The following is an 18,032-nucleotide window of genomic DNA, read 5'->3' as shown; positions in this document are numbered from 1 at the left end:
ACAAACATGGACTGCTAAAGATCAATTCTAACACAGATCTTTACGGGTAGACAAACATGGACTGCTAAAGATCAATTCTAACACAGATCTTCACGGGTAGACAAACATGGACTGCTAAAGATCAATTCTAACACAGATCTTCACGGGTAGACAAACATGGACTGCTAAAGATCAATTCTAACACAGATCTTCACGGGTAGACAAACATGGACTGCTAAAGACCAATTCTAACACAGATCTTCGCGGGGAGACAAACATGGACTGCTAAAGACCAATTCTAACACAGATCTTCACGGGTAGACAAACATGGACTGCTAAAGACCAATTCTAACACAGATCTTCGCGGGGAGACAAACATGGGTTGCTAAAGATCAATTCTAACCCAGATCAAGGGGATGTAAATATAGATAAGGGACGATTGTTAACTTCATTCCAGGTGTATTCAACATGGTCACAATGTGACTTTAAACTACAATTGAAAATGGATGGATGCACATGCGTGTGTGTAAATGCACGTGTCTTTGTGTGTAAATGCTTGCGCACGCATATTCGTTTTTTTGTGTTTGAGGTATGTGTATGGGTTTTTTTAGTGTGTGTGAGTGCGTGCGTGCGTGTGAGTTTTTGGGAGTGTATTAATGTGTTTGTGCATGTTGATTTGACTGTCTTTACCTTACGAAAGATCTGTTGGTTGGTTGTTGTTTAACGCCGCACTCAGCAATATTCCAGCTATATGGCGGTGGTCTGTAAATAATCGAGTCTGGATCAGACAATTCAGTGATAAACAGCATGAGCATCGATCTGCGCAATTGCTATACGATGATATGTGCCAACCAATTCAGCGAGCCTGACCACCCGATCCCGTCAGTCGCCTCTTACGACAAGCATTGGTTGCTGAAGACAAATTCTAACCCGGATCTTCACAGGTCACATTAGGATCGGAATTCTATTTCATCAGAAGAAACGCACAAACCCCAGAAAAAGTACTGAGGTAACTGTCAATCGGTGCTTGTTGTCTTTGCAACAACTACGTGCCATGTACATATATCCAATGTTTTACCCCAGAAAATGTCTGTTCATGTCTTGAAAAGGAAAACTCCCCTTTTCATTCCAGCGACGTTGTTTTCCCCTGCTTGTCCAAACAAAATAGCAATTTCAAGTTTACAAAGGTTTCGTGGACATATACAACCGTTAATGAATGAGAGGGGATACAGTTTCATAATGACTTGTGAGTGGAAACCATTGTGACTCATTATGTCCCACACCTGTCTGCGCATGTCCAGGAACTGCATCCTGCCACCTGAACCAACTCTCGCGAGACCTTTGCGCGCCCTCTTGTGGCAGCTGAAAAGGAAACAGGTGAACGTCTTTGTAAAAATAAAAATGCGTACATATTAGTTTAGTTAATATTTTAAAACAGGAATAGTGAGCATTCTTCGTACTTTTTACAGCATAATTCACATTTTCCTCTCAAATGTACACGTTTTTCAGAATTTTAAGCATGCATATAACTCGGACGAGAAATTGATGGGAGTCGGCTGTGGATGACTTGAATGAGATGCATGCAGCTCCAACATGCAATGCACGGGCAGAACGAAGTGAGTCGCAGCAGCGAAACGGATGAGAGAGAAATGGGGATCTCATGGCTGATCTTAAAACGTGAAAAGGAACTTCTAAACCTAAGGAATAAGATATTGTTAAACAGAAAAAATGAATTATCCCCGCAACAACCTTCTCATGATTGATTTATATTTATACAAATGGCTTATTAGACACACAAAATCGTAACTCTCTGTTCATGCGTACTTAGAGAATAGTTGTATTTGATGTAATATGTATAGAAATATTATTTACATAATAGTCAATATCAATGACGTCACATCATTCATTTCATTTTGTAATATATGTTGTATGGACGCGGTGTTGACAGAAGTTGTAAAGTTTGTTCACCAATTCCAATTCATTTTCAAGAATGGAATATGTTTAAACCATAAGAATATCAAAGTGTCTCAATTTGTGTGTGTGTGTGTGTGTGTGTGTGAGAGAGAGAGAGAGAGAGAGAGAGAGAGAGAGAGAGAGAGAGAGATAATGTGTGGAGTGACATTATTCGTGTTATCAGTGCATGTGTGTACAGACAGTGTCAGTCACACTATTCGAGACATCCCCACATGAGTACAATGTGTGAAGCCCATTCCCGGTGTCCATACCGTGATATTGCTGGAATATTGCCAAAAACGGCGTAAAAGGTCAGTCAGTCGGAATCCGACAAGCATGTGTAAACCAATATAAACCTGATTATGCATTACCTTCCAGACTTGTATATCCGGTGCTCGCCATTATCGTTTATATTCGTTTTGACAAAATATCGATCAACCTTTCTTTATATCGGGTGTATCAGAGAGGGAGAGACAACCCGACGTATTCTCGTGGTGAGGCGAGCACGATTAGGAAACAAACAGACCTAATCCCATAATTGAGCGAATCCTTTTACATTGAAGGGACACAACTCCTTACGGGTGATTGTAGCGATTAGAAATGTCGGCCTCAAAACATTAAACGTTAAAGAGACAAACGAATACGAGGGAAAATCTACAGATATGACGAATCAGCGTGCAAATATTCGACACATCCGGACTCGAGTGTTTGGTTTGGTTTTGAAAATTCTAAATTCTCTGGTTTTATCATTTCTGATGAAATGGAACCAGGTTCGCTTTGTCCTTTGAAAAACAACCAACGTTTTTCGTTATTCTTTATTCTGTTCCGCTTCCTCAAATCTTCAGTTGCCATAATTCTCATTAACTGGCACGGCGTCCGATTGTTCCTCCTAAATCCCTGCTCTCACAACACCACAGAATGTATTTAAACACCACAAAAGTGTACAACACTGTAAAAACATCTACTTTATCGCCCCTTATCGCAATCTCAATAATAAATTTCCTAATGCTTGATACAAAAACAAATCATTTCCAAGTCTTATCTCCCGGTGTTGTTTCCAGCTTTTATCAGAAACGATATCATGGCCGCCACGTCTCGGCGACTTTTTCAAAACTACAAACGAGTTTGAAGCACTTTTTACCAATTTCCCATTTTTTGTGTCTCTTCTCGTTGGATCGCTTTCCAAGCACCATGTTCGACCTCAAAGAATGTTTATATTTTTCTTCACCTGTTATTTACGTCCCTTTGACTACTTCAAAATATGTTTTGTTCATTTCTAATTAACTACAAACTTCTCTTTGCAGCGTCTTAATCCCCGATCGCTAACACCCAGCATTAACATATGGGAGCAGAGAGAGCGGGTTTCCCAACACTGTTGATATTGTGGCATGGTGTAAGGCTGTCTAAAGAGAAGACTCTTCTGACTTACCAGCAAATTAGCCTAATTGTCTTAGATCTCTCCGCGGGGTTCGCACCATGAACGGATGTGTTTTCAGTCTTGAGGATAAAACAAACTGTTTGTGTTTGGGGGGTTCACCTGTTGCCACACTTGCCCCACTCGTTAGTGTTTTGTGACGGGGGAGAAGACAGCTTATTGCTGCAAGATGGAGTCCCTGCAATGCCTTTGTGAAACAGTTTTAGAAGACACAAGCACCTGGGAGCGAGACGACGTGTTGTGATTAGGCCACTTAACATGGCCGCTGAACTGCGATGGCGGGTATAAGCGCTGGAAGAGATAGAGAAGCGCGACCAATGATCGTATCATCATATACGATGAAAAACAATATTCCTAAAACATCTGATGCATTTCTTGTATGGATCTAATTACTTTCGATAAATAGGCCTCACGCCCATTGTACATGTGTAAAAACAATACACCTTACCGCGTAAATGTCATTCTGGAATATTTGTGATACCATTCCATTGCAACTGAAGTTCAGGCTTCCAGTGCGTCAAAGGGTTCAGAATCTGACAAATGAAATGTTCCACTGTTTGTTGTGGAACAAACTCAGCAACATTCCGATCTGTGGGTACTCGAGTCTGGGCCAGAAAAATCAGTGATTGATATCATGAGCAACAGACCCCACCGTCGGGATGTACGTGGAGTCTACAAGTTCACCGAAGCTGACCACCCGTCCACGTCCGATAAACAGCACAATTTGTTAGGGAGACCCGTGAACATCCAGGTAAACAAACAAACAAAACAACAACGGAAAGGAAAATACAAAACAACCAAAGTATGCTCTCTAATGCCTTCCTTCTACTAGAGACCCGTGAAGATCCGGGGTAGAATAGGTCTTCAGCTACCCATGCTTGCCACAAAAGGCGACTATGCTTGTCGTAAGAGGCGACTAAAGGGATCGGGTGGTCAGGTTCGCTGACTTGGTTGACACATGTCATCGGTTCCCGATTGCGCAGATCGATGCTCATGCTTTTGTCACTGGATTGTCTGGTCCAGAGTCGATTATTTACAGACCGCCGCCATATAGCTGGAATATTGCTAAGTGCGGCGTAAAACTAAACTCACTCACTCACTCCTTCTACTAGATCATATTTCTTGCAATTTTTACCCTATGTTTCACTTCTTTGTAGCACATTTCATAAATTCCTTTTTATCGTATACTTAACTTTCTACTTAGTTATGGCACCCGTGAAGATCACATGCTTGTCGTAAGAGGCGTACCCGTGAAGATCCGGGTTAGAATAGATCTTCAGTAACCCATGCTAATTGGTACAATTAATACTTTCTACAATATGTCGGGCTAAAATAAATATAGCTCAGACTAAGGCACTCTGGATTGGCTCTAACACTGGAGGCTGAGACATACTTTGTCAAGACTTGAATATAGAATAGCAAAGAAATGAATTCGAAGTTTTGGGAATTATATTTACTCCTGACTTAAATGATCTGTGGGTTATCAACACAAGAAAAAGACTAGAAGATATTAATAGATTACTAATTTGTTAATGAACTTCAAATTTGGATTAATCAAAACATACAGGAAATACAACTGACAAAATTTCACGTTTGGTTTGGTACTCTAAGTACCAACCCACTTCTTTATCATGCAAAACTGTGTTCCACAGTAGATATCGTTTGTGTGAGATCAGACGATATCTCCTAGGAGATATCGTTTTGACAGTAGATTTTGTATAATGCCCTGTCAATGTTATGACATCGCTGCACTGCAAATCTAATGGCAGTACTGTGTTCAGAGATGTACATTTTTCATTGAAAACTAATGAAGAGTGATTTTTGATGATAAATATCTAATATATCAACACTCGTTGATAAAGGTAAAAATATCCTCGGCAAGCCTCGGATATTTGTTATTTTATCAACTCGTGGTTGATTTATTTGATATCAAAAGACACTCGGGTGAGATTCTCTATTTATCATACAATACGTTCTGCTAAAAGACACATCTATATTTGCACCCTGAAAACATCATTCCTGGCTTAGAAAACTTTATAAAGATTTTAAAAAAACATATTCATGGTTGAAAAAATTATATCCAAAACAGTGTTTTTGATAGATTCTCAAAAAATGGTTTCCTCTATTCCCACTTTTTGATCCAGAATGACCATTATACAAGACACTTGATATGGATGTGCAACAGCTATATTATTTACACATGACGTACATTTAAACCTGCTGTACATCCCATCGCCTAACTTCTATTATTGTACATCCCAATCACCTAATCTCTATCACTGTATATCCGTTACTGGCTTCCATCTGTGGTCATTCGCTCTATGTAAACATGTTGTACAAACAGTATGTATACCCTATTTAACTTTATCCCCTCACCAATCTATTGTATTAACAACTCTGTGGCTTCCTGTACATACTATATATACCTCTGTAACTATTCACTGTCATTCACCCAATGAAGGGGCAAGTATTAGCCCAGAAACGTCGTGTGTAAATACATGTAATAAAGAAGTTGCACATCCATATCAAGTGTGTTGTATTACCCTACCAACTTCTAAATGCCTATCAACTGACTGACTGAGTTTTGTTTTACGCCGCTTTTAGCAATATTCCAGCAATATCACGGCGGGGGACACCAGAAATGGGCTTAACACATTGTGCCCATGTGGGGAATCGAACCCGGGTTTTCGGTGTGACGAGCCAACGCTTTAACCACTAGGCTACCCCACCGCCCCTAAATGCCTATCAAACATCTGAATGACGATTGTTAACCGCTGAAATTCGATATGCAATATATACATTATGTATCAGCCATGTATACTCGCATATAACTACACTTATACTCGAAACTTGTTTTGATGGGAACAATATAAAATAAAATTTAAAAAAAACAAAAAAAAAACATGCTTGTCGTAAAAGGCGACTGACGGGATCGGGTGGTCAGACTCGCTGACTTGTTTGACACATGTCATGGTTTCCCAACTGCGTTGATCGATGCTAATGATATATTGATCACTGGAGTGCCATATAGCTGAACTATAGCCAAGTGGGGCGTTAACTACAAAACAAACCAACAAAAACGAAATATCGATGTAGTCAAGTGTGTAGTTGAAAGATTCAAACAGTCACAACTTCCTGGGGACATATTCTAACTCGGAATCCCAACCATCTATAAGGATCATAAGCTCACCAGTATCGCCGATGCCCAGACGTCTTGGGTGTTTTTTCGACAACGTGTTGCAAATTATGGAGGTTTCTGGAATACCGAAAATATATAATGCCAAACAAAGAGTTAAACACTCTCGATTATACGACGAATCAGAGTCCATCATTGTTGAAGACCAAACACTGATGATGATTATACTTCCCACCTCAGAGTTATTCAGATTTAACGTCGCATTTTAAATATTTTAGTTCAGTAACGAAGGTCGAATGCAAAGCATTGCCACGGGATCCATCGTCGCTAGCAGTGAGTGAGTTTGGTTTTACGCCGCTTTTAGCAATATTCCAGCAATATCACGACGGAGGACACCAGAAATGGGCTTCACACATTGTACCCATGTTGGGAATCGAACCCGGGTCTTCGTTACGAGCGGACGCTTTAACCACTAGGCTACCCCACCTCCCCCATGATAGGAAGACTGACTGACTGACTGAGTGTGGTTTTACGCCGTTTTTAGCAATATTCCAGCAATATCACCGCGGGGGACACCAGAAATGGGCTTCACACATTGTACTCATATGGGGAATCGAACCCGGGTCTTCGTTACGAGCGGACGCTTTAAACACTAGGCTACCCCACCGCCCCCATGATAGGAAGAGGGCATTAACGGGTTTAAATGGAGCTTTACAGTATAATTGCACACTAACAACGTGCAAGCATACGTGTGTGTGCATGTGTGTGTCTCCTGGTCCTGGATGACACACACTAACCCTAGTCCAGCCAGCCTCAGCCAGTTATACACAGCTCCAGGCGGAGTAACAACAAGTAACATATTTTAACGTTTTTGATGGGATCGAACCTCTAGGCAAATACATCGCGTAGTATTTGCTTAGAAACATGAAAAAGGTTTCTTTTCTTACAGGAAGTTTGATACTTGTGTCAGTCGAAAGACGTCAAGTGTTTATCCATCGATTTGACACATCCGTACTTCATCATTGGACAGGAACACACTCTTCACTCGACAATTGTCACTCGCGTCAGAAAAATCACAAACTTGACGCTTCTCCCAGTCACTTTATCAAAAGAAATATTCGCTCAACATCTTTAAGGTCCAGAGATGTTAGCAGATTCATGTGAATACACTTTCAGATCGGAAACAAACTGAAGGAACAATTGTAACAGGATAAGAGTAATACTCCAAGATCCGTCACCCTGGTCCTGCATGTGAGGTGTTGGAACGCTGCTGGAGATGGGCAGGAATACAATTAGTTACACTCTCAAGGACTGTCCACCCGTGAAGATCCGGGTTAGAATTGATCTTCAGTAATCCATGCATGTCGTAAGAGGCCACTAACGGGATCGGGTGGTCAGGCTGGCTGACTTGGTTGACACATGTCATCGGTTCCCAATTGCGCAGATTGATGCTCATGCTGTTGATCACTGGATTGTCTGGTCCAGACTCGATTATTTATAGACCGCCGCCATATAACTGGAATATTACTGAGTGCGGCGTAAAATTAAACTCACTCACTCAAAGAATGTCCAGTCAATATACGGAAGGTGGGTAAGGGAATATGCGGGAGACGAGGGTGGGGGTGGTGCAGGGGGTCGGGGTGATGGTTGACGGGCTACTGTTATAGATAACCTGTGACAGGCGGAGCTGAAGAATTACATTTCATCGCGACATCTTCACACAACAATGCATCGCAGAACGTGAACACAGGGGCATTGTGGAACGGTGGGGTAGCCTAGTGGTTAAAGCGTCGCCCGTCACGCCGAAGACCTGTGTTCGATTCCACACATGGGTACTATGTGTGAAGCCCATTTCCGATGTCCCCGCCGTGATATTGCTGGAATATTGCTAAAAGCGGCGTAAAACCATACTCACTCATCACTCAGACGGACAGTGTAGTATAAGAACCTCAGGGACACTCTTGCAGGGACTAATGATGTGTGTGATAAAGATGTCCAACACACAAGGGGGCGGTGGGGTAGCCTAATGGTTAAAGCGTTGGCTCGTCACGCCGAAGACCCGGGTTCGAATCCCTACATGGGCACAATGTGTGAAGCTCATTTTGTTGGTCCCCGCCGTGATATTGCTGGAATATTGCTAAAAGCGGCGTAAAACCAAATTCAGTCAGACACTCAGTCAAACACACAAACCCCCAACCCATACAACAAGTCAAGGTTTTTCTCAAGGCAGACAAGCACCATTTCCTCAGGTAAATCATTTATACATCAATACAAACACCAATACATTTAAATTTTATCATACACAGCCATCGATCATTCTTCTTATCTGCCATACAGACCCTAAAACAAATGCAAGTCTAGAATATGTGGCAAGTCTAGTTTTCCTTTTTCAGCAAAATAAAGAAAGTCTCTGGGCTCATACTTTATTGTATTTTATGCTGTTGTTAATGTTAATCTGATGCCTGTCATAACATACCATGTATATATGCTTCTCACCTTTTGGTTGTACTCACTTTTATCTTGATAACGATGTAAGAATCAACATAGAAACGTCACTTAATGCAATAAAAAATCCTCCATAAAATTGTATGCTTCATTTTTGACTCACCAAATTCTAGAATGCCGATCAAACGATTATGAGTTAGAAACAGTTTCTGTTCTTCTGTACAATATGTTCATTTCAGATACTAGATGTTTGTCTATCATTCTCCTTGCTAGTTCCCCATTAAACCATTGAGTCCCGACAACGCAGCATACAAAGTACCTCCTTCAGCAACCATCACCATCATACATCCGTTATCTTCTTCTCCAAACAGTAGGCACAGCAATGAAGAGTCAATTGTAGAGCAAACCTTCAACCTAACAAACTTACTGCCTATCTCCAGACCTGCTTCATACAAACAAACATACATGGCGGCTAAATACTCGAACCAAGACACCATTCTGATACAAACGAGGGTCATCATTTGGAAGCAAATAGCAACATTAGGGACAACAATTGACCCGTCAATGACAGCTAATTTTCTTCCAAACATGTTTTGGTTGGAAAGCTGTTTTCAATTCCACTGATGCTGCTTATGCAAAGGATGATTGGGGAGACTGGGGTCAAGAGGAAACTGAGGCAGACACATCTTCTTCAGCCATTGTACAGCTCAGCCAGACCATTGAGGTGGCATATCGCTGCCTTCGTCGGTGTATATTAAAGTGGGAGTATTTCCTGTGTCCGTGGTGACATGCCAGCAGTTGCCTAGAGAAATGTATTGCGGTGCGATTCCACCAAAATTGTGAGGGTGCCAACCCTATGCCCCGAACCCCGAATATTAATAAACTGATTTTAAAAGTAGTGAGAAAAGATGCATTTTTTAAAGTTTTATTATTTATCTGGGCAAACATTTTGTTGGGTTCGAATCCCGAATGTGACACGACCCAACAAAGTACTGTACTTTACTAAGAAAGTGTAATCCGAAATATAACACATGTCACATTTGACCACTTTCTATATGGCATCGTGTATTCATAGCATTACCGTTATACATATCTTGGACCCGTGAAGGTCCGGGTTAGAATTGGCCTTCAGTAACCCATGCTTGTCGTAAGAGGCGACTAACGGGATCGGGTGGTCAGGCTCGCTGGCTCGGTTGACACATGTCATCGGTTCCCAATTGCGCAGATCAATGCTCATGCTGTTGATCACTGGATTGTCCGGTCTAGAGTCGATTATTTACAGACCGCCGCCATATAGCTCAAATATTGCTAAGTGCGGCGTAAAACTAAACTCACTCACTCACTCTACATATCTTGCATCAGTGCTGAAACATTACCGATGCGAGTTGTAAAGCACCGACCCACATCAAGACAGAATTCCAAAAGAAACGCGAATATTACAAAAGTTTAAGATTACATGGAATAAGACATAAGTCAAGGCTAAGTGGAGAGTTCGATTGTCGGACAGTCATTCTCGTCAGTGGTGTGTTCTGATGATACCGACGTGGCCGCGGGAGGCCATACTCAATACTGAAATGACATTTCCCATGACACATAAATGACGTTACCAAATGGCACAATCTAACGACATTATGTCTTGTTGACATTATCACAAAACACCTCTGGTTATGCATAAAGGCCATTTGTGTGTTCACTCTAAGGATTCACTTTCTCTTCTTTGAATGTTGTCACAAGCAAACATCATAGTGTTTATTCACCATTGTATCACAGCTTAACATGGTTCGCGTTTCTTTTTGAACTGAGTATACATTTACGTCCACGAGAGATACTGATAGTCCTTTCATTCAGATGGGATTGAGTTTTATAAGGGAAGAAATGTTCTTTCACCCGTGAGAATTCTGGCTGAGAACATATGCCCCCATCCCCAGATTATAGCTGATCTGTCGAGATCAACGAGTATATATTATTTTAAGCCGCGTCAGCTTTAATTCAACGGGAAGACCATTGAAAGGTCATTCATCCGACATTACGTCGTCGTGTTGAATATGAAATACTCACCCACTCCTGTGCGATTGTTGGTCATCTTTCGTAATGGAGGCGGTGGGCAAGCTGGCTAAGGCGCCAGGCTAGTGATCCAGCGACGTTGAGGTGCCGGGATCGAGCCCACCTGTGACCGGGTGTAAAAACCTTGGAGTCAACATTGTGTGCATACTCTTTCCGTGTTGTCACAACCCCTAATGTACAGTACACAACCCTGTGCACTTAAAAGAACCCTCGAATCATTTGGTATATGACCAGATGGTGGCCACATGAATACGTGCTAACACCTAGTTGCGGGTACAGCAACGTGCAGTGAACTTGGAAAAAATACTGTGACTATTTGTCTTAGTCCACCCAGCTATGAATGGGTACCTCGTTAGGATGAGAAAGCCACAATAACTCGGCTGTATACTCCCCAGGGAGTACAGATTGATATTACGATGTGCCGTTGAGATTGACATCCAATGATCGAGGGGAAAAAAATACCAGCGCCTTGAGCATGCACTAGTTGCGTGGATATGTGCGCTATATAATCATCCTATAATAATAAAACAACATGGCATCGTATACCATGCGTAGGTCAATGCGTATGCTGTTATCACTGGATTGTCTGTTCCAGACTCGATTATTTATGATGGGGCGGTGGGGTAGCCTAGTGGTTAAAGCGTTCGTTCGTCACGCCGAAGACCCGGGTTCGATTCCCCACATGGGTACAATGTGTGAAGCCCATTTCTGGTGTCCCCGCCGTGATAGTACTGGAATATTGCTTAAAGCGGCGTAAAACCAAACTCACTCACTCGATTATTTATTAGGCCGCCATGTAGGTGGAATATTGTTGAGTACGGCGTTAAACAACAAACCAACCAAACAACCCAGTAAAAGAACGTCAACGTCAGTTATTTACGGTACACTCAGACAATGATCCAGTAGCCTATCAGACTACAAACCTAAATTTATGTATTTCTTGTATTAAACTGCCATTACCTTAAAGAATAACGCAGTAAATGATGACAAGACAACGTCGTCTTCCTGCCCGACAACAGCCACATCCGTTGTTGTCTACACCGTCCTGACCATCCAACTCACAATGGATCATAAGCCGGTTTGTGAGGTCCAGCCAATTAAAACATTTCCCACAAACCATCCTTTCATCCTCGCCGACAGGGGATGCAGCTTGCACACACACATACACAGTCATGTCAACTGTGGCAGACAATTTGGTTCGACTTCTCCTTTGCACAATGAAATGGCGCGGAGACTCGACCGCAGCACAGATTAATGTTCTTGTGGCATGTAATGTATAGTGTAGATGAAGGCATCTGTAGCGATATTGATAAACGGCGCCCGTTGAGATGTTTTTTAATCAAAGAGGGGGATGCTTGTGACTGAACACGAGCAGTGTATTTATCTGCATGCACTGTCAATCACGATTCTTTGAAAATATTGTCCGTCTTGCATCAGCTTAACCTTTCCGTCTTCTGTCTACAGAAAGATGTTTTGGTGGAATGTATCAAATAGATCGGGATATTTTCGAGACATATTTCATGGTTACTAGTCAGGATCAGCCAGGTTGTTCTGCGCTGATCCTTCGCTGATGACAGGTACCCATCCAACCAGCTGGGTCAGAAAACGTCATCAGCATCTCAGTGAGTGAGTGAGTTTAGTCTTACACGGCACTCAGCAATATTCCAGCAATACGTTTGTAAGTAATTGGGTCTGGACCAGAGAATCCAGTGATCAACAGCATGAGCATCGATCTACGTAATTGGGATAACAATGTGTCAATCAATCCCCTTAGTTGCCTCTTACGACAGGCATGGACTGCTGAAGACCAGTTCTAACCCAGCTCTTCATCAGCATCTCAACCGACAGCAGATGACTTGGCTTGTGTCATGCAGAGTGGATTGATGCTCACGTCGTCAGCCTCTGGTTGGCTTGTTCGGTTCAATCATGAACAGATCAATGTTATCTTCTGAATTCGTCTAAATGCAGTTTGTTGTTTAGAGTAGCTCTATGCTACATAGCAGCATGTAAATAATCACAGGAATAATCTGAACTCACAATCCTAGTATTTATGTAACATATGTTATTTTGGGAATTACACTTTATCTGTAAAATACAGATTTTAGTACTTTTGTTGGAATGAGTCCCACCTGGGATTCAAACCCACACCCTCACAGTCAGCTACCTAAACGAAAGTGCACAAATCCAACTGGCTAACCCACTCAGTCCAACCCAACAGAATTACTAGAATCTGTACTTTACTGAGAAAGTGTAATCCCAAATATACATATGTTACATCTGACCATTTTCTAAATGGCATTGTGTATTCATTCCAGGGATTGACATCAAGAGCATTTGGGATCCAATGCATCCACTAGATCTGTAACCTTGATCACACCTGTTACAAGGACGGGTTACAAAAGACCAATTCTAAACCGAATCTTCATCAATGTGTGCTGAGTAGGACACCAGAAATGGGGTTTACACATAGTACCCATGTGTGGAATAGAACCCAGGTCTACGGCATGACGAGCGACCACTTTAACCACTAGGCTACCCTACTGCCCCATGCTGAATGCAGATGTTCAACATAAACCATTAACTCACTACTGAACATAAACATATAACACAAACATTTAACATTTCTGAATTCATTTTAATTATTTTCAAGTACATTTTGCCAGGAATCTAACTCTGAATGACAAAACTAAGCACTAAGTTTACAAAAAATGTGGGTTTCTGTTTTATTACATCCAGAGTGACCGACTTGGATCTCATGCCACTTTAAACAGTATTCCTGTTGTATCAGTGTGTCAGCTTGACCAGGGAGGAAAGTCTGAAATGATGCCAGTCCTTCATTATCACTTTAGTACTTTGGAGAAATCCACAAGCACCATGCTGGCAAACCTGGAAACATAATGAGGGAAAATATCAAATTAAACCAACTATCATAGGATTCTGGTCTGCCAAAGGGAGGCAACTCTGCCCAGCATGACAACTGAGCCATCTGTGTCCAAGTAGACAAGCAGAGAACACAGGGATACGGACACTTCAGTCAGATTGCACATGGAGGTACCATACATCCAATATACACCGTTATACACATATGGAGGTACCATACATTCAATATACACCGTTATACACACATGGAGGTACCATACATCCAATATACACCTTTATACACACGTTATACATACACACAAGGTGTAACACTGATTACTACAAACGAATTTCGTGGACATTTGCACACAACATTAGGCTCTTCACACTACAACACCTAAACCAAACAACACCTAAACCAAACAACCAATCAAAGAAAGGGAGATTGTCTTTACATACACTGAAGGCAAGGAATGATATAGTGGTACATGGTGGGTTTGGTTGGTGTCTTGTATAATGCCACATTCAGCAATATTCTAGCAATATGGCGGCAGTCTCTAAATAATCGAGTCAGTCTGGACCAGACAACCCAGCGATTAACAGCATGAGCATCAATCTACGCAATTGATATGCGATGACCTGTGTCAACCAAGCCAGTGAGCCTGACAACCCGATCCCGTTAGTCGCCTCTAATCCGGGTTAGAATATTGATCTTCAGTAACCCATGCTTGCCGTAAAGCCGACTAACGGGATCGGGTGGTCAGGCTCGCTGGCTTGGTTGACACATGTCATTGGTTCCCAATTGCGCAGATCGATGCTCATGCTGTTGATCACTGGATTGTCAGGTCCAGACTCGATTATTTACAGACCACTGCCATATAGCTGGAATATTGCTGAGTGCGGCCTAAAACTAAACTCACACACTCACTCGAAACTAAATGTTGAGGGCCTAAGACATTAAAATGGTCACTTCCACTACACTAATAGCAAATAAAATACAAAGTATATGTATTTGATAGGACCCGTAGGCTTGATAACTTGTTATTGATTGCATGTCAACATATCCACACTGTGTATATCGATGCTCATGTTATCAACCACTGGTTTGGTCCAGCTATTTACAGGCTGCCCTGTCTGCTGTATCAGTGGCTACTCTGTGGTCAAAGCTTTCCGATACAGAGACAGACATAATTACAACCATTTGGTTTTTGGACCTTTCAAACCAAAATGTAACAAATATTTTTTTTAAATTTAGAATATGAAGATTTTAATTTTTAGCTGAGTCTCTTCAATAATTTTATTGACAATATTTCAAAGTAGGTCAAACTGAAGGAAGTAATACATTCCCAAAATATGTTGTCATTCAAATTGATGCTTCAATAAAATGACAAACAATTTTTACCCCCTGGCTTCCCCAAAAAACATTAGCAAATCACAAATCTTTTAGCCAAATAGCAATGTAAAGTTTTTGGAAAATCAACTCAAAGGGACATAATAATTGCCATAAAAATAAGCTATACTGCAAATATTTTTCAATGGCCACAAAATAAAACCACTTCAAATGCTAAATATGACTAAAGAAAACTGCCATTCTATCAAATGAGGTATCAACATCTGTTTACACAGTGTAATAAGGTTTGTCAATATTTGAAAATATCCAATAACTTAAAAACATATGGAAATCTTACGCCCTGCTTTCACAATGGCTATAGAATTCTAAAAAATAAAATATTTGTGAAATGAGAGAACAATCCACCAAGTCATGGCTAAGTCTTCATCATTAGCTGATACAGATCTTGAATATATGGACCTGTCATTGTTGTTACAGAAAGTCAGGCAGACTTACAATAGCTAACATGAATGTACTAACCCGTCTCAAATTTTGAAAATCCTAATCTCTGACTAGAAAGATTAAAAAACATTTTGGTAACACTGTACACTATGGATACAAGAAACTCAAATAAGGACCACGATTTCAGTTCTTATATCGGTAAAATATACAGGTGGGAGGACTAACAAGACATCTTGTAATATATGTTAGTTCCTTTTAAGCAGGTTCATTATAAACACAGTTTACTGTACTTAACTATGGTGTGGAACTTGCAAAAGTTACAACAGTCAAATTTAGGGTAGATTTAGAGGTAAAATTTGAAGCGTTTGTGGGAATTTGTCCAGGTACAAAACTCCAAGCGACTTAAATCTGACTAATGATAAGATATACTTTTTGGTAAAACTTCCGAAATATTAATATATATGTGATAATGTGTACCAGAAAATGGCCACTGCCAGGTTTCCTTTAAACCAGTTTCTTGTATTGCCTTTGAAGCATCATTGTCAAATTTGAGCAAAATCAGCTGTTTGTAATTGTTCTGCTACTAAGGTTTCTACAACTTGTCACAGCTCAATAGCTGCCTAGCAAGGTCAGGTGTGGAACAGCCGGACCCCATGACCTGTGTTTTAACACCAAATTAATCCCAGGTTTTAAGCGAACAAACAAACACGCACGCAGGTAGTGTTCTCCTACTCCCCCCCACACAAAGAGAAGAGGGCCAAACTTCATTATGCTGTTAAATTTCCGAACAAACTTCATTAGAAATCAAACTATTTGAATAAAAACACTGCCAGACCACACCTAATTGTTTGAGCATTCCGAGAGTAATTGTGGCCAAAACTGCCCATCACTGCCCGTCAAGTGACCCTTGGCTGCATCCCAGTTGACAATGGTCAGTTGAGTACATATGGCCAGTGCTAGCCCCCTCTCTTCATAACAGTCACGTCCAGTGAAATCTAATTCAGGGTCACTCGCGTTAGGCAATCAGGGAACCCAGAACACAACAATAGACGGTGGACATAACACTGTGCTTCTTCAATGCACGGTAGTCGACATAATCCATGGCTTACAGTCACTGACTATTGTGGGTGGTCACTTGGAATCGGATGGAAAGCAAATCATTAGCGATCTTAATTGATAATTGCAGAGATATTCTTAGATATCCTTTTCATTGACGGTGAAGCTGATATAAAAATAGCCTTGCTTATCACTGGCAATCGATAAATTTCTAAATTTCTGAAATTACATTTGGTGTTTTGTTACGATCTTCTGGCTGCCATTACAAGAAGCAAACTTAGCGCTATGTTAAGGTGTTCGAGTTCCGATCAACTTATTGCTGGGATCACTTTGTGCAATAGCATTCTGGTGAGGATACCAAACACTGATGATATGAATACAATATGATTCCGCCATGTGATGCCGAAACGCAGTTCATAATTATCGCTTAGTAACACATACGTCTCTTTTAAAGGATACCATCTAACTTCAGCGCCATTTGGAAATGCCAGTGCAACTAAAAAAGAAATTGTGAAAATCTAAAATGTGGCCATAAATACATTGACGATTTTATGCAAATCTGAAACAGTTATGGTAATCTGAGGATTAAAAATGAAGTCCCCTTAATCACGAAGATTCACCAACTTTGAGTAAACCTGTACCGTTAAGATGTATTAGTGATACATAATATGCTACTGCCATTTCACAACTTTTGAAACTTGTTGCAAATTTTGTTATCATACAGCAAACCTTGACTGTGTAGATAATTTTTGTTATCATTTGAGAGGTATTAACATAAGTTATTACATATCCAGTTTGAATATGTTTCAGTCAGAAGTGTCATGACAGGCACATGAAACACTACAGACCTGCCTCCAGTCAATACAAGAGACATGTTTGTTGCAGACAAAATTCACTGTTGTCTGAAATATTTTTTATCTTGTTACTGTTTTTTTCTTTAATTGGAATACTACTTACCATTGGTATTTATTAAGGAAGAACTCATAATTTTGCAATTTAGTTACACATTTGTACAAATATTAAGAAATCAGTACAGTTGGCATCAATGGAATCAGTAAGACACAAGTCATGGCAACATCCGTACATACAAAGATTGGAAGAAGTTTGGAGCTATATATGGGTCACTTAAAGAGATTACTTGGAAACCTGGCCTCAACTTCTCGAAACAAACTTAAGTCTGAGTTTTGACTTAAGTTAGAGTTTTTACTCAAATTTGAGAAAATGCATTTCCCATGTTTAACTGAAATCGATATTAAACTCAAACATAGTAGACAATTGGAGTCTGGTGGATAGATTACTTAAATTATTTGGCC

The 18,032-nt window shown here is 40.7% G+C and overlaps 1 long non-coding RNA gene across 1 annotated transcript; it reads left to right on the top strand.

The window, feature by feature from the left end:
• Positions 1–1,340: 1,340 nt before the first annotated feature.
• On the top strand, positions 1,341–3,826 carry LOC124262475. The gene is made up of 3 exons (XR_006894603.1): positions 1,341–1,356; positions 1,489–1,595; positions 3,237–3,826. It is a non-coding gene; the product is annotated as an uncharacterized LOC124262475 (long non-coding RNA).
• The last annotated feature ends 14,206 nt before the right edge of the window (positions 3,827–18,032 follow it).

This window comes from Haliotis rubra, unplaced genomic scaffold (genome assembly GCF_003918875.1).
Source record: "Haliotis rubra isolate DU_JTF1 unplaced genomic scaffold, ASM391887v1 Scf84, whole genome shotgun sequence".
In the NCBI taxonomy this organism is placed as follows: domain Eukaryota; kingdom Metazoa; phylum Mollusca; class Gastropoda; order Lepetellida; family Haliotidae; genus Haliotis; species Haliotis rubra.
The sequence above is the reverse complement of the archived record's forward strand: the minus strand, read 5'-3'. Positions and strand labels throughout refer to the sequence as shown.